The sequence below is a fragment of the Mustela putorius genome, unplaced genomic scaffold (genome assembly GCF_011764305.1).
Source record: "Mustela putorius furo isolate JIRA1106 unplaced genomic scaffold, ASM1176430v1.1 tig00003898_pilon_pilon_pilon, whole genome shotgun sequence".
NCBI lineage: Eukaryota > Metazoa > Chordata > Mammalia > Carnivora > Mustelidae > Mustela > Mustela putorius.
In genome coordinates this window covers 19,291,040-19,314,850 of record NW_025422047.1, presented here as the reverse complement: position 1 = coordinate 19,314,850, position 23,811 = coordinate 19,291,040, and the positions used below count along the sequence as shown (strand labels likewise).

The following is a 23,811-nucleotide window of genomic DNA, read 5'->3' as shown; positions in this document are numbered from 1 at the left end:
CCGAGAAGAGAGCCCGATGTGGGGCTCGATCCCAGGACCCTGAGATCATGACCTGAGCCGAAAGCAGAGGCCTAAACCACTGAGCCACCCAGGCGCCCCTGCAATTCCAATTTTGTTTGAAATTGAATGAACCACTTTCTTTTGCCCTAGTTGGATTTCATCTGGCTAAGATACTTCCCTCTCATTTACTGTGCTAGATTTCGGTTTTATCCTCTTCTTGTAAAAGTGGGAAAGTCTTTTCCATTTGTAGTTTCATACAGTTAGAGGAAAAATACCAACAAAGACCAAAACGATTGGACTGAAAAGAGGCTGTGAGGCTCTAGCATGTCTTGCTCCCTGACGTACCTGACACGTGGACCAATAAATGAATGAATGAATGAAGACTAATTTTCTTGGACCTTAGTAGACTCAGTTTGAATGAGTTGACCTTAATATTGGCCCATGTTGTGGCTCTTAGATCATGGCTGGCCACCTGTAGGTAGAGCCTTACTTTCTCCTCCAAGTCTACCGTAGGATTTCTAGAGTTCACGTGACCTGCCTCATTTCCTCGGGTATGAGTCTGTGGATTTTCTACTCCAAGCAATTTTTCTGGGGTTTTTCCTTTTAGCTTTGCTAGAAGGTTCAAACCTCAATCCATATGTGAACAGATCCACTCCCTGCTCTGTTTCTCCAGTACTCTGCTTCCTCTAAATATCTGAAGGAGGGATAAGTTGACACAAAGGCATCTTTTAGCACCAGAGCAACCCCAGAGCTCATACAGAGAAAACAGGAGGAGTGAGTGGGATCCCGATTTGTGGGAAAGGAGCCTAGAAAGAAAAGGCGAAGGAAGGGAAATGAAGCTAAAAAGCAATTAATTCTCAATTGTGCCAGAAACCCCGCTTTGCTTCAAGGTGGGGGATTAGGGTATAAGTCAGTCCCTGCGCCACCTTCTCCGAGTGTGGAAGATAGGAGACTTCATCAGTTTTCCACCACACTTTAAAGCACCCCGTTTTCACTTTATTGATGAGATTTATTTACTCATTTTTTTATTCTTTTGGGTAGAATGTACAGCATATTCTAGAGCCACGTACCCCCTTGCCTATTTTATCTTGAAGTTGTAGGAAGTGTTTCTCATGGTGACAGGTGGCACGGTCAGATGCATGCCAGCATAAAGTCTGGGGTCACTGGTGGGCATGTTCCTCTCCTGGGAGAGGCGGACAATCAAAGCAGAGAAGTATTTATGTAACAGCAAAGGCCTTCGTCTTCGGCTAAAAATGCAGCACTGCCAGGTTGGGAATGATGAGGGCATCTAGTTTCTTTTATTGATTTGCCGGATGTCCCATGATGTCTAGGCCTGATTAGGAAGGGAAAAAATTGGAGATGTCATTTTGATTAATATTTGAGTTCCCGCAATGTGTTTGGCACTGACAACTTTGGGCAGCTTTGTCACCCTCCTTGCTGTTGAGACACAATAGGGATAATGTAATACTGATTTTTTCCCCCCTAAAATACACACCAGAAATAAATCTCAGCTCTGAGCTCATTATTCTTTTAAGAATTGAATTTAAAATAATTCTGAGGACTTTTCTATTCACTCTGCCAGATTTACATAGCAGAAAACTCGTGTAATGAATTTCTCATGTGTTACTGATATAACAGTTGTTAATACTGAAGGTCTTCTGTTAAGCTTAGGACCTGCGTTGTGAAATATGCCATATTAAGCAATTTGTGTGTGTGGTTTGTGTGTGTGCACGCATACGTGTGTGTATGTAAAAATGAAACCTTACTTGCTTGAAATGAAACTCTTGATAAGATAGATCAGAAAAACTTCTTCTATAAAGAACTGGAGACTAAAGTTTTTAAGCTTTGCAGGCCACATGATCTCTTTTGCAGCTACCGAGCTCTGCCCTTCGTGGCACAGGAGAAGCCATAGATAATATAGAAAGGAGTTAGTGAGGCTGTGTTTCAATAAAACTTTATTTACAAAAGCAGGGAGCTGGCTGGGTTTGCCCTGCAGTATGCTTTACAGACTTCTAAGAAGGATGGCAGTTCTTTCTAAAGATCATGATTTTCATAAGTCATACTACAGCAGTGTACAATTTTTAATCCGTTACACCATCCTGACTATATAGTTATACCCAGTTTGCTAGTGAGGAGATGTTTTGGGGTCTGAAGGCGCCCAGGTTAGGTAGAAGGTGCCCGCACTAGGATGCATGTGTCTTTCTAGTTTGTTCTCCGCATTGTACACAGGAATACTTCTTGTAGATGGAGGTCATCTTTTTGAGACTGTCAAACAGGGAATTAGATAAGGAAAGCTCTGAGAAGAAAAGAAATGGCTGCTAATGCTCTCCTGAAGGAGAGGGCCTCGGGCTATCTCTCAGAGCTTGGCTCTCAGTTTACCCACAGTTCTGGGCATCTGATTTCTCAGCTGACAGATTTGAAACAGCAGATGGCAAGGAAGGAGACTGTTATTGGCAGGCACTCCCGACAACAGTAGCAATAGCTGATGGAAAGGAAGGAGAGGCGAACCTGTGAATCACTGCTTCAGGCAGTCTTTCCTGAGCCCCTGGAGATGCTGAAACGGTTTCCCCTGTTCAGGAAGCTCTTAGATGTGCCTGCACAGGTTATGGGCAGCTGCCAGTCCATTTCCCACACCTCCTACCTGGGAGGGGGGCACTCCTTACTTCAGGAAGACTATTGAAAGGTATTACATCTATGGTGGGGTTGTGGTCCTCAGGAAATCTAAGCAGCGGCTGACAGCCTGGAGTTTAAGGGGAAACAAAGTCTTTGGCCAGTAACTGGGTAGAACTCAGGATCCATGTGAGTCTATTTTTATTCATTTCTTCCTGTTTCTGCTCAGGTAATGTGAGCTGTGTGACCTTGAGCAGGAAGCTTCACTCCAGTAGCCTGGCCTGAGGACCTAGCCTCTGGTCATGACTTGGTTTCTGTGGGAAAACAAATTCTGCATTTTAAAACAACTCTCTTATAAACAGACCATTGGAACAAAGCCTCTGCATATGAAATTAAGGAAGTCAGGAAGAAGAAAAATACCTTCCAGAGTTATTTTTGCCACAGGTGTTGAATTTTCTCTCTTAATTTTATTTTCTTACTGCAATTAGTACCAGTTAGTTAGAAAATTATTTAGTCTATATGGTACCATGTAAATGAAGCATTTATTCTTTTGTGGCTTTAAAATACATAGTCTTAAAAAGAAAATTTTAAAAATAAAACTATTAAGAAAGGTAAGATAAGGTTTTTGCCGAGTAATAGCCATATAATAGGTCATATTTTTAGAAAATCTAGCATTTAATCCTCTACTATAGATTGGAGTTTGCTTTAATTGTTTAGGGTGAGGGATATATAGATGAATGCTAGACACAGCTTCTCAGAAATGTGCAGTCAAATTTTACCCAAGAGAATAGAATCATGTGATTAAATTCTTATTTTGCTATGCCAAAATATCACACAAGGTCACTACCTGGAGAAGTCATTTTCCAGGCCACAAGTATTATCTTGTTGCCTTTATTTATAGTATATACTGTATAAAATAAAAAATTTTTAGTTCCTCTAGTTACCAACCACACCATTCTGAAGGACAGCTTTGCTTGATTTTCTCATCAAGGTCACCCCTCTGTAGGTACAGGTGCCTTGTCAGCACAACCAGAGGATGACCTTCATTATGTGCGTGTCAAAGGTAGATTTTGGGTATGCAGCATCCGCAAGTAATTGTCTTCCCAGTGTGTTATTTTCTCAAAGCCACGTTATTTTGTTGTGGGAGATTACAGATGGAACCCTCTTGGGATGATTGTTTTTAGAAAAGAAAAATAGGGTACATTAAAGCACAGGATGGGATTTTTCCTACATCACCTTTTCCAAGCCCTTTTCTTCTTTATTATAATAATTACTGGTGTTATTACTCAACACGTATTCTCAGTTTGCTGCCTATTTTTTGAATTCTTCCTCTTTGGCCCTGTTATCACAGCTACACTGTAATTTGAGATTTTGATTCATGTGATACTGTGTGTGTGTGTGTGTGCATGGGTATGTACATGTGTATGTACACATTTGTGTAGATGAACTTTGTTTGCAGGTTAACTACTAAATATTTGCTCAGTTATCAACGTTTAATGTCTCAAGTGGGAATTAGCATCCAGGGCGGTTAGGATCATGAACCCTGGGATTCAGACTGCTACATTTGAATCCTTGTTCTACTCTCTCCAATCTCTATTATCTCAGTTCACTTTGAATTCCTCAAAGACTCACCATCTCTTCTCCACAGTTAACACTTGATAAATATTATCTGTACTTATTACAGATCCTTAATATATTACCACAGCAGTTTATGTTAATAACTCATTATTCACTCCTAATGTATCAAATGGATGTTATTGCCTAATATTTAGAGACAGTAGATTCTGCCTCTATTCATTTGTTCACTGTTCGGCAAATCACTAAATTAAATTGATCAGAGCCTTAGTTTCCTCATGGTGGTGGTGATGATGATGATGATGGTGATGACACTTAACACAATGTTGCAGGAAAGAGGTAAGACATTCCTTATGAGAGAATACTGGCTTTATTTTTATTAATTTTATTTATTATTTTCATTAATTATATATATGTTAATATATTAACACATATATCTGCATACATATGTATGTATATACATATACAAATATATGTGCCTCTCTATAACCATATATGTATATATACACGTACAAATATATATGCATACATGTAAGCATATATGTGTGTATGCATACACACCTACATACACACATGCCACATGGTTGCTCTAATAAAAAAAATCTACAGCAACAGATGAAAAATAATAAATGAGACTTCATTAAAATTAAAACTTTTGTGCATCAAAGGACATTATCAAGAATGTGAAAAGATAGTGACTCATCGGTGGTTCAGTCGGTTAAGCATTTGCCTTTGGCTCAGGTCATGATCCCAGAGTCATGAGGTCGAGTCCCTCATTGGCTCCTTGCTCAGCAGAGAGCCTGCTTCTCCCTCTGCCTACTGCTCCTCTGCTTGTGCTCTCTCTCTTTCTCTGACAAATAAATAAATAAAATCTTAAAAATAAAAAAGAATGTGAAAAGACAGCCTGTAGAATGGGGAAAATTATTTTCAAATTATATTTGATAAAGGTTTAATATCCAGAATATTAAAAGAACTCTTACAACAAAACAAAAAGACAAGCAGCCCAATTTTAAAAAGGAAAAAGAACCCGAATAAATATTTCTTTAAAGAAGCTGTACGAATGATTGACAAGCACATACAAAGATTTCAACATCATTAGCTATCAGGGAAATGCAAATCAAAATCACAATGAGGTATCACTTTAACTTACAAGGATACCTATAATTTTAAAAAAAGGAAATGAAAAAGAACAAGGTTTCCCAAGGTGGGAATATAAAATGGTGCAACCCCTGTAGAAAACAGTTGGGCAGTATTTTGAAAAGTTCAACATAGAATTACTATATGAACCAGAAATCCCACTCCTGGGTATACCCCCAAGAGAAATGAAAATATATGTTCACACAGAAACTTGAGCATAAATGTTCATAAAATCAGTATTTGTAATGGCCAAAAAGGTAGAAATAACCCACATGTCCATCAATGGATGAATGGATAAACAAATTATGGTGTACACGTATAATGAAATATTATTCCACCCTAAGAAGGAATGAAGTCCTGACACATACCACAATTTGGATGAACCTCAGAAATATTATGCTAAGTGAAAGAAGCCAGACACAAAAGATCACATATTATATGGTTCATTTTATATGAAATATCCTGAATAAGCAAATCCATAGAGATAGAAAGCAGATTAATGATTGCCAGGAGTTGAAGGGAGGGGCTCCTGGGGAGGGAAGGATTACATAATGGGTAGGCGATATTTCTCAGAGGTGATGAAAAGTCTTGAAACTCGAGAGAGTCGCTGTTTGCACAACATTGGGAATGCACTAAATGCGACCGATTTGTATGCTTTGAAACTGTTCACTGTATGTGACGTCAATTTCAACTCAATCGAAAGAAAAAACAAAGAAAGTCTGAAGAAGACATCTTGAAAAAGCAATAGAATCACAACACTTACAGATAATCATTCTGAATGGCTAATATATTATACTTCCAGTATTTTATTCCTTCACATATTAATATATACTGAGACATACTCATATTTATTTGTATATCATGTAAGTCTCTTGGAAGGCCTAATCCACTTCTTAGTTCATTATTTTCATTTTTAATGTTAACACTCTGAGAGGTGTAGCAGGGAGCTTCAGAAATCCACAAATCCCTTTTTTAAAGGAATGCTAAATGAAGTGAAGCATTTCTTTCCACTTTGAATGGAGGAAATGCTTCACAGCAGTATTAGCAGTACCTGTGACATTGTCAACAGTAGACATGACAGATATTTTCATATCACATCACAATTGTCCCCAGTATCTCAAAGTACCATCTATGTTTACCACTGCGATAAACTTTTAGGCATACCACTAGCTCTTGTCATTATATACATGAATAAATAAGCATGGTTTTTAATATATTTTGCTAATTGTATTTCAATGTAATCGATATCCTTGATAATCCTATGTATTTTATTTTTGACATTTTAAACCAATATTGTAAAAAAGGTTTGGCTCACTGGTTTTCCCCAGACTGCTGAAAAGGTTCATGGCATGTAAAAAGTTAAGGCTTTCTGTTAGTTTGAAAGATTTTTAATGTGGGGTGCACTGAAGTTACTCAATGGTAGCAGTACAATTGGGAAGCATAGGTCGATATCTATTTATATACTTATATAAGATAAATATATATCTTAAATATATAACATGTCTGATATATTTATGTATCATATTTACATAATATAAAATATATATTAAATATATGCATGCACACACATCAGAACAAAAATATAATAATTTAATTTAACCTTATTACATTAAATCTGCCAACACTGTATCACTGAAGAGAGGCATAGGAGTCTCATTGTATATATTTTTTTACATTGATATAAAGCCTCATTAAACACCCTTACATGCATGTGTGTGGATACACAAATACACACAGAGTAGTCTTCTAGAATTCCATCTAGTGAACATAGACCTCTAGTTTGGTCAAATCATATCAATGTTAATATGCTCTTGTAAGTGCACAATCTTTTCAAAGTGAGGCAATTCCACGATGTAGAAAATTTCAAGAGTAGAATTATCTACATGAGGTAGTTTCTGCTGTGCCCTTTAAAATCTGAATATCACATTGAAAGGCTACTAACAAAAGAACACAAGTATTTTTCCCCAAATTTGGATTTGCTTCTTTCTCAATCCTAATTAGCTATAAATGTTTGAACAATTATCTAATTTTATTACAGAATTATACTTCACATGGACATGGTCCTATATTATTTTGAGACATCCTGACTTATTTTTTAAATTCTACATTATATAATTAATGGTTATCTGATGAAACACATACACAGGTGTTTGTGTGAATGTATGTGTGTGTGTGTGTGTGCGCGCGTGTGCGTGTGTGTGTGCATTTTAATTAAGGTATTACTCAACCCACTTTTTAAAAAAATCTGGCATGTTAATATGTATTAGGCATATTGTAATATTTGCAGGATAACTTTAGAACATTATGTATGCTCAGAAACAAATATGAAAATCAATAGACACTCATCCAAATGATAAAACTAAATTTTTTTTCTTTTAAAGTTACTTTCACCAGTTGGGTCCCACCCTTCGCTGTCTTATTGTTTCCCTTGTCAATTACTATCTTCCTGGATTTTACTTAAATAAAGGAAGTACTTGCTGTCATCACTTTTAACTGATTCCTGCAGTCTGATTACACTGTTAGATCACGTGCTCATTGGATATGTTTGTTACATATCTGAATTAAATCTCAGGAGCTTATTCAATAGCAGCAGAAAGAGGAACATCCCAGGATGACTGCTCTGTGGTTCCTCGTTAGCTAGGCCCCTTTTTATATGGACACTTGGAACGTTAGTGGATTTCACAGCTCCCATATTTGGCAAAATAAACCCAAAGGAGCCATCTGCCCCTCCTCACTCTGCCTCTTTTCAATTCCCTAGCAACTTCCCAGTAGCCAGCTGCCACAGAAATGATTGGAAAAGCGAGACTCAGTGGACTGTAATGATTGTTATTCTCTGGGAAAGTAGGTTCTCTGATTTGGCTGACAGATAAAAGATATCAGATGCACTTTATTCATCTGACTGTATCAATAATATCCAACTCCTACCACTAACTTACTTGGTAGGATTTGATGGGATGGGTCTTTCATGTTTCTAGGGATGAATCAGATGAAAACAAATTCAAAGGTCAAGTCCTTGGCCAGGAGTGGCGAGCAGAGATTTTGACTGCAGGAATGTCAGATTTTATATCCTGTGCTACAAAAAAGGTTGGTTGATAATGTCAGCCTGTCGAAAACGCCCTGGCGTGGATTGGTCCACTATTTTCCCCAGTCCTGTTCACATTCACGTGCCTGTGGATTCCATTCCCCTCTAGGTCTCTGTGCTGAGAAGACAAAGGGCTTTTTGCAGCCACTTGGAAGCTTCAGAGTAACAGAAGTTCCACTGAGGGACACAGGATGTCATCTTAGAGTTAGTTCATCATTTAAATGGATAGAAAATTGTTTTTGTAAATTTAGTTAAATGATTTGGATAAAGTCTTTTATATATCCATTTGGATAAAGACTTTATCCAAATCATTTAACTAAATGATAGATCAGAACTGAGAACATTTATGGGCTGGGAGTTCAGGAAAATAATGGGAATAAGAAAATTTAACAAAACAATTTACTTTTAATCCATGATTTGCAGTGGAGGTTTAACTTTTTTAATCACCACATTTTTCTTACTTTCAGAAGCATCATTTTTAAGTCTAGTTTGAAAACCCCATTGTTATATTGTTTCTTATTTTATGTTTGTCATTTAAAATAAAATTTTATTATCTTCATTTCTTACAACCATGATCATTTTCCCAAGATTGCTTTATTAGTGAAGCTATCCATCATTAATGATTTTATAAAGGAAGTTGTGTTTTCTTTAAAGCACTGTTTTTAAAGGAATCCTTAGCACCTTACAATTTAATTATAGATGGCATAAACAAAACAATCAGTACAACTTGGGGTTTGGAAATAGGTGACTTAACTTACCTATGTAGATATAAGGAGAAGTCAAATTCATGATGTGATATAATATCTTATATTAGCAATGCTCTCTAGAAACTCATCTCAGAGATTATCACTTTTATTACTTCTGACCTCCTAGCTACCAATTATTTTGAATACAGCTCCCTATAATTTTTGCCACAATTTAAAATCTAAAAAGCTCTGAAAACAAAAGGGATTTTTTTATTAGTTTGTGGTAAAGCAACAAAACCAAAACTTGACTCATATGAGGTTATTTACTCCACTGAGTATAAATATTCTTTATTTTTAACCTGCAGTTAAATGACTTATTTGATCACTGTCTGTTCTCCTAGGCTCTCCTATAGCTGTTGTACAATATACATATGTGCATTATCTTCTCTCTCCAAAATATGAAAAATCCTGAATTGTAAAGCCTTATGGACCCCAATTTTTGGATAAGGAATTTTGAGCTTCTATTATCTTCTATTATCTTTGTCATTCTGCCCAAAGTAATTGATAGTTTTCTACAAAATTCCTTCTATACGCTTTGTTTTCTTGTCTCCCATTTACTGAATATATTTTAATCCATGCAATCTGGGTTTTGTCTACAATAATCCAATGAAACTGTTTTTCCTGAGGTCCCCTCACCTCCTAAGATGAATTGTCTTCCTTTGGGTGGCAGGTACTTGGCTTGTCTGCAGTCACTGTCACCAATGGCCTTCTTGTCTCTCCTTCAGCCTTACATGGCAGCCTCATCCCCCGATGGCCAACAGCCCCTCTTTCTCATTGTGCTCATTCTGCAATCCCTCTTTATATTAATCCCTGGGTCTCTTCTCAGAGTACTTCTCTTTTTGTTTGTATTTTCCTTGGGCTATCGTATCAACACAGATGCCTTTTTGTGTGTGGTAAAATTCTTGTAACATAAAATTTGCCATCTTAACAGTTTTTCAGTGCAAGGTTTAGTGGGATGAAGTACATACATGTTATTGTGAGACTATGACCACCATCTATTTCCAGAACTTTTTCATCTTCCCCAAATGAAACTCTGTACCCATTAAAAAATTACGTTCCCATTCCTTTCTCCCCTCAGCTCTTGGCAACCATCATTATACTTTCTGCTTTGTAAATTTAACTACTCATATAAGTGGAATCATACAATATTTGTGTTTATGTGTGTGTGTGACTGGGTAATGTCACTTAGCATGGTGTCCTCAGGGTTCGCCCATGCTATCTATACCACCTGTCAGAACACTCTCTTTTTTTAAGGCTGCATAATGTTCCATCGTTGTTTTTTAATTTAGACTCTAATAGCTAATGCCAGAAGACCTATCTATATTCTGTAAGACTCCTTCCATGGTTTATATATATAACGGAATACTACACAACCATAAAAAGGATGAGATCAAGCTATTTGTCACAACATGGATGGACACAGAAGGTATTATGCTAAGTGAAATAAGTCAGACTGAGAAAAACAAATACCACACGATTTCACTCATATGTGGAATCTGAAAAAAATTCAACCAACAAAAAGCAGAATCAGGTGTATAAATACACAGAACAAACTGATAGTTGCCTTGGAGAGGGAGGTGGGGAGATGAGCAAAATGGGCAAAAGGGAATGGGAGGTCCAGGCCTCCAGTTATGGAATAAATAAGTCATGGAATAAAAGGCACAACACAGAGAATATAGTCAATGATATTGTAATAGTGCTGTATGGTGTCGGACGGTAGCTACACTTGTAATGAGCTTAGCCTAATGTATACTGTTGTCTAATCACTATGCTATAGACCTGAAACTAATGTAACATTGTAGGTAAAATCTAATCAAATTAAAAAAAAAATGCTCTGGCTAAAGAAGGAGAAGGAATTGGTTCTCAAGAGTTAGGAACCAACCAAAGACCCCTGGCTACATAAGAAACCTAAACAACCTATTCTATAAAAGTCCTAGTCAGTCATCCCAGATGGTAGTACTGTTTTCTGGGCCCAATACTATTGACAGTGCCTAGTGATGAACTTGGGTCATTGAAAAATAAACTATGTACTGCATTTATAAGCCTCCACTAAGACATGGAATTATATATTTCAGAGGTGCCAAAAACATTTAAAAATATGGGGCACCTGCGGGTTAAGCCTCTGCCTTCGGCTCAGGTCATGATCTCAGGGTCCTGGGATTGAGCCCCGCATCCAGCTCTCTGCTCAGCAGGGAGCCTGTTTTCTCCTGTCTTTCTGCCTGCTCTGCCTGCTTGTGATCTCTCTCTCTCTGTCGAATAAATAAAATCTTTTAAAAAAATTAAAAATAAAATGGTTTAGAAACAGATTGGTTGGTATCTTTATTATCGTTTACATAAACTGTTGAAAATTTCTTTTTTTTTTTTTTAGATTTATTTATTTATTTAATTTGACAGAGAGAGATTACAAGTAGGCAGAGAGGCAGGCAGAGAGAGAGAGAGAAGGAAGCAGGCTCCCTGCCGAGCAGAGAGCCCGATGTGGGACTCGATCCCAGGACGCTGAGATCATGACCTGAGCTGAAGGCAGCGGCTTAACCCACTGAGCCACCCAGGCGCCCCGGACTGTTGAAAATTTCTTAACTGATTACCTTGCCAGACTCTTCAGTTCTCTCCTCCATATTGCCAGCCAAACATTATCTACTTTAAACTCAACACTGAACAAACCAGTCCTCTGGGTCTGTGGTGGAAATGTAACTGCACTCCCTAGCATTACTGGTCCTTCCTAGCTTTTAGTTCAAGTGCCTGTCCTAACTCATCCTCCCAACCAGGGGACACAAATAGCCTGAGACATACAGGGCATTTGATACACACAAATATCCTTTCTGAGTCTCAGAGGTTTTTTGTTTGTTTGTTTGTTTGTTTTATAATCCTCCGAATTGTTTTAAAAACTAAATAAGATGTAAGCTAAGTGCTAAACAAAGCACTTCAACACTTAAACTTAACATTAGCTAATGAAAATTTTGCTAATGACGAAGATGATAAAGAGGAAGGGAAAAATATGAATCTTACATACAATTTTTCCCAAAATAATTGAGTGCTTTAGAAGTCTTGTGTGTGTGTGTGTGTGTTTGTGGTTGTGGTATATGACTGCTTAATCACCAGCTCTGTAGCACATATCTTTATGGCTCCTAATAGAGCACGAGGTTGGGAAAAGGGCTATTAAAAAACAATTAAGGGGCCAGTGCCGGGGTGGCTCAGTTGGTTCAGCCTCTGCCTTCAGCTCAGGTCATGATCCCAGGGTCCTGGGATTGAGTCCAAGAGCAGGGAGATTGCTTCTCCTTCTGCTATTCCCTCTGCTTGTCTTCTCTCTATCAAATAAATAAATAGAATCTTTATAGAAGAATTAAGGGGCATCTGGGTGGCTCAGTCATTAGGCATCTGTCTTTGGCTCAGGTCATGATACCAGAGTCCTGGGATTGAGCCCTACATTGGACTCTTTCCTTGGCAGGAAGCCTGCTTCTCCTTCTCCCACTCCTCCTGTTTGTGCCCCCTCTCTCGCTGTGTCTCTCTCTGTCAAATAAATAAATAAAATCTCTTAAAAAAAAAAAAAGAAAGAAAGAAAGAAAGAAAAAATTAAATGTCTAACCAGTCCTCACATTTGTTTTTATGACTTTATACATCTATGTAATTAATTACTTTATGGGGCAGGAATCTCATATATAAAATAATGAAAAAAATATATAAAAATTGAGGTCTAAAATTGGTTCAAAGTAAAAATGCTTCTACAAGTCCTAATTGTATTAGTTTTCTGTTGTTGTGTAACAAATCACCACAAATTGCCCCCTTAAAGCAACATCCATTTACTTTCTCAGTTCTGTAAGAAGTCTAAGTGAGCTAACTAGGTTCACTGCTTAGTCTCGTTCTTAGAGAATGAATTCATGGTTTTGCCCACTGAGCTCTCAACTGGAGGCTCTGGGAAACAATTCACTTCCAAGCATATTCAGGTCCTTGGCAGGGTCTAGTTCTTTGTGGTTGTAGGTCTGAGGTCCTTGCTAGCTGTTCACCAGCTGTCACTCTCAGCTACAAGAGGCCACTCTTACACTTGTATGTGGCCTTCTCCATCTTCAAAGCCATTAGTGACACTTTGGATCCTTGTGCTTTAAATCTATCTGACTTCGCCTTGTTCCACGAGCTAGAAAAAAATGTTCTGCCTTTTTTTATTTTTTAAGTTTATTTATTTGAGAGAGAAAAAAAGAGTGAGCACAAAGGGGTACAGAGAGAAAGGGAGAGAGAATCTGAAGGAGACTCCATGCTGAGCACAGAGCCTGAAGTAGACCCAGAGATCACAACCTAAGCCAAAACCAAGAGTTGGTTGCTTAACTGACTGTACCACCCAGGTGCCCCCAAAGCTCTCTGCTTTTAACAGGCTCACCTAATTAGGCCTGACCCACTTGAATGATCTCCCTATTTTAAGGTCAGCTAAGTTATAAACCTTGATTTAACTTCCAGGTCCCTTTTTTGGACATGTAACAACATAATCATTGTAGTGCTGTTCCATCATATCCACTAGGGAAGGCATCCCATGAAGATGACGGCTATTGGGGATCTTAGAATTCTGCCTGTTGTATTGGCGTGCAGGTAGGATCCTTTCTGGAGGCTCTTATTTCTGAGTAAGTCCGTGGGATAGAAGATTAAAGAAATTGGAAAGGATTTTTGGGTCACTGGCTGCAGAAACATGGAATGAAATTTTATAGATAACCTGGGGAGCCACAACTACAGTGAGGGTACACAGAGCATTGGTGCTTTCAGACTAAACCCTGACATGTCTGCTGGAGCTTTGATCACTTATTATGTGCCTGAGGGAAAGACTGTCATGTCCCAAAAGGGAAATTGATTGTAATTAAAGTATCTGGGGGCGCCTGGGTGGCTCAGTGGGTTGAGCCTCTGCCTTCAGCTCAGATCATGATCTCAGGGTCCTGGGATCGAGCCCCACATCGGGCTCTCTGCACAGCGGGGAGCCTGCTTTCCCTCTCTCTCTGCTTGCCTCTCTCCCTACTTGTGATCTCTCTCTGTCAAATAAATAAATACAATCACAAATAAACAAACAAACAAATAAATAAATAAATAAAGTGTCTGTGCCCTGCGCACTCCACTGTACCCACCCCCAAAAAGGAGACTTTGGATATGCCCTCACCTGTTATCCAGAACCTTATTCAGGAGACTGTGTCCTATGTTTTTCTTTCCCAATACCATTCCTCTATGCAGGCAAAATTCGAGACCAACTCAGCAAGATATTTACCTAAGTGAATAAATGATAGCGTCACATTTTATTGAGGATATTGTAACCTCCAACTAACTTAACCTTCAACCTAAAGCATGAGGGGAAATAAAGGACTATTCTTGAAATATTTTAAATTGACAGCATGAGCCTATCTGGTGTAAAAAAAATCAAACAGTACAAAATGAATGACATTTCGCGGTACTCAGAAGCAGTATAATTTTAATGTTTTGTATATAATAGGTCATTATATAATTAATTAGATATATTCTTCACATCATAATACAGAAACACTTTTTCCTGTGTTCACCCCTTCAATTGATTGTAAATTGTATTAAAGTTTTAGAGTGAGGTGAAAAATTAATTCCTAGTGGATTCTATGGTGTTCGCACGTGTTTAAGAAGATGGAATATTTAATGAGTACATACCTTGTAAAAAGAAACTTAGTTTAAAATTTATTTAAAATGAATGCATTATTTGTATTCCTTTTATATCTCAGCAACTATAAACCTTTAGGTATTTCGATCCCTTTTTTTCTTTAACCCCACCCCGGCCCCTTTATTCTGTTTCTCTGGAGGTCAGCGGTCAGAATTAGATGTGAGGGTTGAGTGTGGCCCAGCTGATAAGTCCCAAGGTTGCTCTGAATGTGCTGGAGGCAGTGGCAGAACTGGGGTTAAGGTCGTGGTGGTCAGGGACTTTGTAAAAATGTATTCTATATGCCCTAAAGGAATAGAAGGTGATGTGAAGCCAATCACGAGTTTGTTATCATATTAGAACCTTTGTATAGAACAAAATGAGCCACATCCTTGACAATCTATTTTACAGCTGAATATACTATATTCAAACGTATTAAGGAATGAAGGCATGTACCTTCATGCCTGATTTAATATTTTCGGAACCATTCCCCTTCCTTCAGTTACTTTCTAGTTAGCTAGGTTTGATAACTCCAGTTTCCCTCCCTCTGGTCAGAACCCCCGTCAGTTATACATTTTCTGGAGTAAGATGCAGTAAATGTGATGGTTTTGTTAGGAAGGGGGCACTAGGTCGATCTCCATACACTTCTGTGCACAAGGCAATGAATTTCATGTGTAGCTGAAGGTAAATGATCAATCTTACAACAGACCCAGCGGTCAAATGCCTTGATTTGTGGAGTTTAATGACAGCTGTCAGTCAGCTGTTTTGCTGAAACCTGTTTCATGAATTTGACTACAAAATTTAATAGTGAGGCCATTTTTTTTTTAAGCCTATTCTGTTTTAGAGATAGTCACTCTGAAACATAACTGTCCACTCTCTCACAGCCCATTACTGTGCTGGAATCTGTTAGAAAATGGCCACCTGAAAAAAAAAAGATGTAATTCTAAAAGGTATACACTTACATGTTTTTGTTGTTGTTAAGCTTTGTTCAAATAAGTATAGTTTCTTTTCATTACCAATTATGTAATTGGAATTACTTACCAAATTTTGATTTTTTATAATCCCACAATAAGCAGAATCCTTAATTGAAAATGCTTTTAGCTTTTGATAAAACAAATTGTTTAAAATTTGTAAGTCTAACTACAAATTTACCAGAGGGGGGTAGTGAACAGGGTATGGGTGAAGTAGATGAAGGGGATTAAGAACACTCCTATTCTGATGAGCCCTGAGAAATATACAGAATTGTTGAATCACTATGTTGTACATCTGAAACTAATATAACATGTGTGTTAATTATGCTGGTATTAAAATAAGAGATAAAAATATTGTAGGCTTACAATATATGTGATTTTAGTGGCCTGGGAGGATTTATGTTCCTATGGTAATGTTTTTCTAAGGAAGATCTACATTCTTCTGAGGAAAAGCACCGTGAGTGATAGTAAGTCAATCACTGTGTCATATTTATTTATTTGTAATTTTAAATAAAAATGTTACTCAAGCTGGATATTTTTGAATCTTATTGTTTCTAATCATTTGCAGATGGATTCATCAAGTGACTACGATTTCTTTTTTAACCATTTCTGTCCCTTTTGGGATAGTAACTATTCCTTTCCCCACAGATTTAGCAGACCTAATTATTGAGTATTAGGATAGGGTTGGTCTGGCTGGGGATTTAACATAAGCAATTTAAGGAGCACCTGGATGGTGCCATTGGTTAAGCGTCCCACTCTTGGTTTTGGCTCAGGCTGTGATCCTATGGTCTTGATATTGAGCCCCACATCAGGCTCTGTGCTCTCCCTCCCTCTCCCTCTCTTCTTTCTCTCTCCTTCTCCTTCTTCCCCTCCCGCTTGTGTGCTCTCTTTCTCTCTCTCTCATAAATAAATCATTTTTAAAATATTTTTTTAATTAATTAAATTTTTTTTTAATTTATTTGACAGACAGAGATCACAAGTAGGCAGAGAGGCAGGCAGAGAGAGAGGAGGGGAAGCAGACTCCCCAACAAGCAGAGAGCCCGATGCAGGGCATGATCCCAGGACCCTGGGATCATGACCTGAGCTGAAGGCAGAGGCTTTAACCTACTGAGCCACCCAGGCGCCCCAATAAATAATTTCTTAATTAAAAAAAAATAAAATAAGCAATTTAAAACTATTCATTAATTGATAATGGGCCATGATAATTTTGTTGATTTTGGAAAGTAAATATTAGTGGGAGTTGAAAAAAATTTTAGATAGAAGATAGCAAATACTAAAAATATGAGCCAATTACAAGAGACATAAAATCAAGGGAGCAAGCTTTTGCTATTTGGAAGGGAATTAAAGTGTGGAATATTACTACTCCTTCTTTCCTTTCTTTACGTAGACATTCAGGTCTCTTTTATCTGTAAGGCATATTTGATCACCTGAGCGTGTTCTCTTTACTGTGCCTTGCTCTTCTACCGCAACTGAAACAGCATCCTTCATGGTAATATGTCTTGCTTTAGGATAACTTGATACTTCAAAATTAGATTTCATAACAGGCACATCACAAAGTGATTATTTGCCCTATTTAAAAACAAAACAAGCAAAAAGCTGTAAATATCCTATAAATATTGACAATCCTAATGCATTTAAAATACAGCTATATTTTAGCAACATACCAATTTACAACAGTTTCTGAATCTTTCTCTTTTCCTTCCCTTTCCTCTTTATGTGCAGAAATTGCTAAAAGGTGGTGCTGGTGGTGTCTTGACACTTGCTCTCACTCCAAACTCTCCTGGAGATGGCATTCTTTCCTTAGGATTTAGTCCCCACCCATCTGCTGCTAAAGCCTAAGCCTTTGTCTCCACGCTTCTACCTCTACCTGGAACTCTACATTGTTAACTTTGCCTATCTGTTTGGCTGTTCTGAAACTTGGCTTTTTCGACAATGGAAATATCTCTGTCCCTTCTTTGTTAGCCCCTTCGGGTAGCTAAGAAACAGAAGATAAATTAAAGTGGTTTCAGGGGCCCCTGGGTGGGCTCAGTCAGTTAAGTATCCGACTCTGGATTTCGGGTCAGGCCAAGATCTCAGGGTCGTGAGATCGAGTCCCTCTAAGGCTTTGAGCTCACAGCACAGTCGGCTTGCCCCTCTCTTTCTGCTCCTCTCTCTCAAATATATAAATAAATAAATAAAATCTAAAAAGTTAAAATTAAAAAAAGATAAGTTGGTTTATCAGAAAGAAGTACTTATTGTAAGGACTCAGTGGTACATTGCAGAGACTTCAGGAGCAGTAGTCCTTAGAAAGGGACTAAAAACAGAACTAGAAAGTTAAAGGTCTGTCTCTTTCCCTCCCTTCCTCTGTCTCTATCTTCTTCCTTCTATGTGCATTTTCTGTGTCTCTGTGCATTTTCTTTTTCTTTTCTCTCTGTAGACTAGCATATCCTGCTCCCTAGTTCTTGGAGCAAGAAATGACTACTCCAGAAGTCAACATGTTTTATTCAGAGGCTGATTTGCTGTTTCCAGTTCCAAATTCTTGGGGCATCAGGACGACCCAGCAGCATAGTGGTGAGGTAGGACAGGCACCTGTCACGTGAATGTACCATTCCCAGTGTTGGCAGCCTGCTGACTTGGAGGTTGAAGTTTGTAATGAGTATACTTTGGTGTTAACACGTGTCACACTGAGACCCCGGTATGCTCTGATGCCTTCATAGACTTCTCCCTTCACTGCTACAGGGAAAAAGGTAACATTTAATTTACTCATTCAGTGAACAAGTAGGTATTGAGCCCTGCTTTGTTCCAAGCTCATAGAATACATACTTACAATTAAAAAAAAAAAAAAAGCATCTGGAAGGGAGGCAGCCCTAGAATTTAAGCAAGCAAATCAAATATACCGATTATAAATGTGTTAAGTTCTATAAAATTAAGGAAAGAAGTTAAGGTAGAAAATAATTCAAGAGAGGATAAGAATTTGCTTTAGAAAGTCCTCTCTGAGGCGGTGAGATATTAAGCTAATACTTAAAGAGTGAGACAGAGCTAGCAGGAAAGGATGTGTTTATTTCAAGGATTTTTTTTTTAAAAATCTGATTTGTGAGCAAGGGGAGGATGACATGAGAGGAAGCAGAGGCAAGAATAGGACTTGTCGGTCAAGGAGTTTGGATTTAATCCCAAGTGTAGCCCCAGTAAAAAAAAAAAAAAATCATTAGCCAGGTTGCTGATGTCATATAATCCATTAAGAAGTATTTATCTAGCCTTTAATTTATGCCAGACTTCAGCCTGGTTTACTAAAGAGGATTAAAAAATAAGTCAAATATATAATCCTACTGATTCTGATTATAACAAGCCTGAGAGTCAAGGCTGATTGAGAAGATTTGAGTCTCAGGTAGGAGACGGCAGGGGCTCACTCTGGTTCTATGTGTAGTGACCCCAGGCCCGGGTGTCAGACAGACCCCAGAGCCACAGAGCCAAGGAGGTTTGTTAAACTGTTCACAAGGGGCTGAGTGAGGACTTGTCATGTGGTGCTGTCGTATAGCACAGCACATACTGCGTGCCAGAAGCTTCTAAGCCTTTTTAAAATACCTACTCAGTGCAATCCACATAGTAACCCGGTGAGATCAGAGTTATTATTAACACCATTGCACAGATGAGGACACGGAGGCACAGAAATGTAAAATGACCTGTCCAGAGCCCCACGACAGGTCAGGGTAAAACCAGGGTTCATGCACAGGGCAGCCTGGTGTCAGGTCTCCTCTTAGCCACCATCCAGTGATGTCTGCAGGCTGTCATCCCTGGGAAGTAGAGAGGGTGATAGCTAGACACAGTTGCAAAGACAGAACATAGGGAACATTTTGGTGGGGGAAAATATGTGATTAGGTATGCAATGTTGACTTGGCGGTGAAAGCAGGGTATACAGTGGAAATACTGTCAATACGGGCCTGGGCTCTGCACAGAGGATCTTGCTACTCCTTATATTTCTGTGCACTGGCTTTTTGAGGAATAAGCAGTTAGTTTGGGATCAGTGAAAAGTGCTTCTGATGCTTGCCGGTGTCATCTTTCCTTCAGTCTGTTAGGACACTAATTGTTCCAAGCTCTCTTTTCTCAGGATTGATTCCATCCCTCTTCAGAGGGATAATAATTAGTTTATGATTAGAACAAATTGTATTAAAACTCATGTCAATGAAAAAGCAATAGGAAAACAGCAAGATATTTACATAGAAGGCATTTTTATACAATACAATTTTCCACATAATATCTACTTTGAGGGAGGAAATAGTATTATCACATAAAATCATAAGTAATTCACACATATGTTTCCTTATCAGGTTCAAGTGGATTCAAATCAAGAGTTAAATGTGAGTTAGCTTGTGTTCTTGATTTAGCACAGAGCAAAATTAAAAAAAAAAAGATCTAATTATCATGGAGTTCACTTGGGAAAGCAAAAGTTCTCTTGAAATTGGATGTTGAATTAAGCAAGTTTGTAAACCCTCAGTTTCTAGTATTTCTATAATATCAGGAAGCAGTGATTATTCCATCTGCTGCCAAAGACTGTTATTAGCATTACAAAGACACTGCTTGTTGGACCTCCTGGGAGTCATGCCATCCCTCTTAGTTTACTGTTTTTGCTATAGGCTCTTCTAACAATTTAACTATATCCCTGAAGTTATATGAATCCCTTAATTTCAGGATATATTTAAAAGAACATTTTGCATCAGAGGTGTTTCATTGTATATCAATCTGTCTAATCAGGAGAGAGAAATGACAAGGTCATTTCACCAGAGAAGATTGAAAATAAACAACTATTAACCATCACAAAGAATTTGATACGAGGAACTAGTTGGTGAGAACTAAAGAAAACTCTGGAGAATACAGGAATAGCAGATTTAAGGAGCAGCCACTGCCCGTAGAGCTGAGATAGGCTCCCCAAGGGTGAGACACACACACCCCCTAAGATCGTGACTTTACAGGAAGCCTCCTAGCTGTGGTCACTGGATGGTAGCGAAGCTGCTATGGTGTGGTGTGGTGTAGTGTGGTGTGGCGTGATGTGGTGGAACTTGCCAGAAATATGCTCCCTGAGCTGCTACAGAAAACCATTCTGCTACAGAAAACCATTCACAGAGAGATGTCTCACTAGAAGTCTCTGTCCTACAACCACACAGAAAGTGTGCACACACTAGCTGCTATCTGCTGGGTGCTCCCAGCTGCCCCACATTGCAGGACCATTGTGCTGGAGAAGCCCCCCCACCCCCACGCTGCTGCAACAGAACACACCAGAACTGAGAAGGAAGTCTTCTACTACACTTTTCTTTTTTTAAAGATTTTATTTATTTATTTGAGAGAGAGAGATAATAGGAGTGCATGAGCAGGGGGAGGAGGTGAGGGAGAAACAGACCCCCTGCTGAGCAGGAGCCCGACAGGGGGCTAGGATCATACCCTGAGCTGAAGGTCAGCTTAACCAACTGAGCCACCCAGGTGTCCTTTTTTTTTTTTTTAATCACCTTTTATCCACAAAAGTTAACATTGTACCATCTATTGAACGAAAAATATTTAAAGAGCATGGATCTATTTTCATAGAGCCGGCAATGAAGGGTGAATTTGGAACTAAGCAACAATGAATTGTGACCGGCATACCTGGGATTCGCTATTTATCCACTCTTAGCGTTTTGACCAAGGCCTTTTAAAAGCTGTTGTCCTAAACTCATAATGAAATCACATCTTTGTTTTGAACATGTAATTTACTTGTCTATGATAACTTTAAATGGACTCACTTTAATGATTCCTTAATGTCACATTTGTGATTCACCCAGTTCTTTAAACAAAATAATTATTTTCACATATTTTACAGCTAATCATGATGGAAATTATTGTTCACAAAACCAGATGTCCGACATTCTGTAAGAATGGGAGATTTTTAGGTTGGAGTACAAATAACTTTGTGTTACTTTATATATTACAGCAGATTAGTTTTCAGACACTTCTTGCCTCTACACAACCAGGAGAAGTTAAGCTCAAGAGGGACAGAATTGAGTTATTCTTGTTTAGCATAAATTTCCAGCATCTGGTACTGTGAATGAGTGTCCCATAGTAGATGCTAAGTTGATTATCTATGCGTGAATAAAAGTAGATTACAGCTGCCCAAGTTCATGGGTAAACTATTTTCATCACTGAGAAATGCAAGAAATACTTATGTCTGCATAAGACATTAGGTATAGAATAACATATGTGTATATGTAAAGGTATATACATATATACAACGTATAGTATGACACATATTGTACTGCATTAAAGTACAGTAAGTTTTTTCCCAGTAATTCTCAAAATCTTTTTAAAAAATCACAGTTTGGGGAACCACAGAAAACCTATGAGAAAAAAATATCCATGGTGATACCATATTCAAAGAGAGATATTTCAGAAAGTCAGTGAGGTTTGCTAGGGGACACAGTTACAAGTTCTGGAATGCAGTCGTTTTCAGAAAGGAGTCATAACTATTATCTTTGGTTTGAGAAACTTTTGTTATTATCGTCCTTGAGAAAAGGGCTTTTCTTGCTGCTGCCAGCTTTATTTTTTCAAGACATATCAATCTTGGCGGGGAAAAAAATAAGCCTAGAGAAATAACATGTTTATGAGTTTATATGCTAAAGGTGTTAAATTATGAATGCAGAAATGTTAGAATGGAAAAATATATATATGTCATTGTTCAGAGATTAGAGACAAAACTTCCACCAAATATTTTAGCATAGTAGCTGTTGCTGATTTAGAATCCGAAGTGCCAACTAATGCTGGTTTATTTGCTGTAAAGAAATGATATGAAAGAGAAGGGGAAAATTGAGAAAAAACTGGAGAGTCTTAATCTTTGAATCTACTTATCTAAAGAGAGTAGTATAAAATTCTTTTTATTTCCTTACTGTAATTCCTTTAAATTTATATTTTCTTAATACTGTTAATAAGAGAGGCACCTGGGTGGCTCAGTCATTTGAGCATCCGGCTCTTGGTTCTGGCTGAGGTGCTAATCTCAGTGTCCTGAGATCAGTTTCCGAGCTCAGCTGGGAGTCTGCTTGGGTTCCTCTCCCCCTCCCCTACTGTCCTTCCCCTTGCTCATGCACACTCTCTCTGTCTCTCTCTTTCTCTCTCTCAAATAAATAAATGAAATCTTAAAAAAGAAAACACTACTAGTAAGAATTACCTTTCTCCTTAACAATTGTACAATTACTTTCTCACCAATGGGGAAGGATTAATATGATATGAAATCTGTATTAAGTTTAAATGGCAAGTTAATTTTCCTCAGCGTCTTTACTTAGTAGGATATAGGTTTTATATTTAATATAGTATGAATAATGTAAATGAACTCATAAGAGACAATGGTCATAATTAATTCATATTTATTAAGATTTCAGTTGGAGTTTGCACTCATATTTTATAAAAGCATTGACTCCTTGTGAGTTGTTCCCTGATACTTTTTCTCTATTTTGTACTTGTTTCTTTTAAGTTGGAATTGAACTTACAAGGATCTTGAAATTGTGGAACTGAAGGGATGGCAGAGAAGAGGGCGAAGGATTGTTTGTGGGCTTTTTTCCCCCTTCTTCTGATAACATAAATAAAAACCAGAGGCTATAATTGCAACAATAACAAAATTCTAGAGTGGTTTGCATTCCTGAAGCAGTGAGGGCTCTTGGGGAAAGGAGATAGCAATACAAAGTATGTGTATTCTTACTTGTCTTATCCACTTAAATTATGTACATAGATTGCCAACAAGAAACTTCTCTTTTTTTTAGCAAAAAGCACTGCTGTTCTCTGTTGTTTGTGAGTTGAAACACTAGGGGACAGCACTAAAATATTCCATAGTTGGTTGTTATTGATCACTTGCATACTGTATAATAAGTAAGAGATTTTACTGTTAAAGACTATTGAATGCCCTGTTGATTTCAGTGGATAAAAAAGCACAAAGAGGAAGATGAGGTTTTCAAGCCCATAATGTCAGCCTTTGTAAGACGATGATTTGAATAATTTAGAGAAAGCTCCCAGGCTGCTTTTTCAGTTGTAAGAAGGCATGTTCATTTAAAGAATTGTGATTTTTCTGATGAT

At 38.0% G+C, this 23,811-nt stretch overlaps 1 protein-coding gene across 2 annotated transcripts in view; it reads left to right on the top strand.

The window, feature by feature from the left end:
- The window catches only part of WDR72 (WD repeat domain 72), a 212,070-nt gene that overhangs the window by 58,263 nt on the left and 129,996 nt on the right, over positions 1-23,811 (top strand). The gene's annotated exons all lie outside the window — the stretch shown is intronic.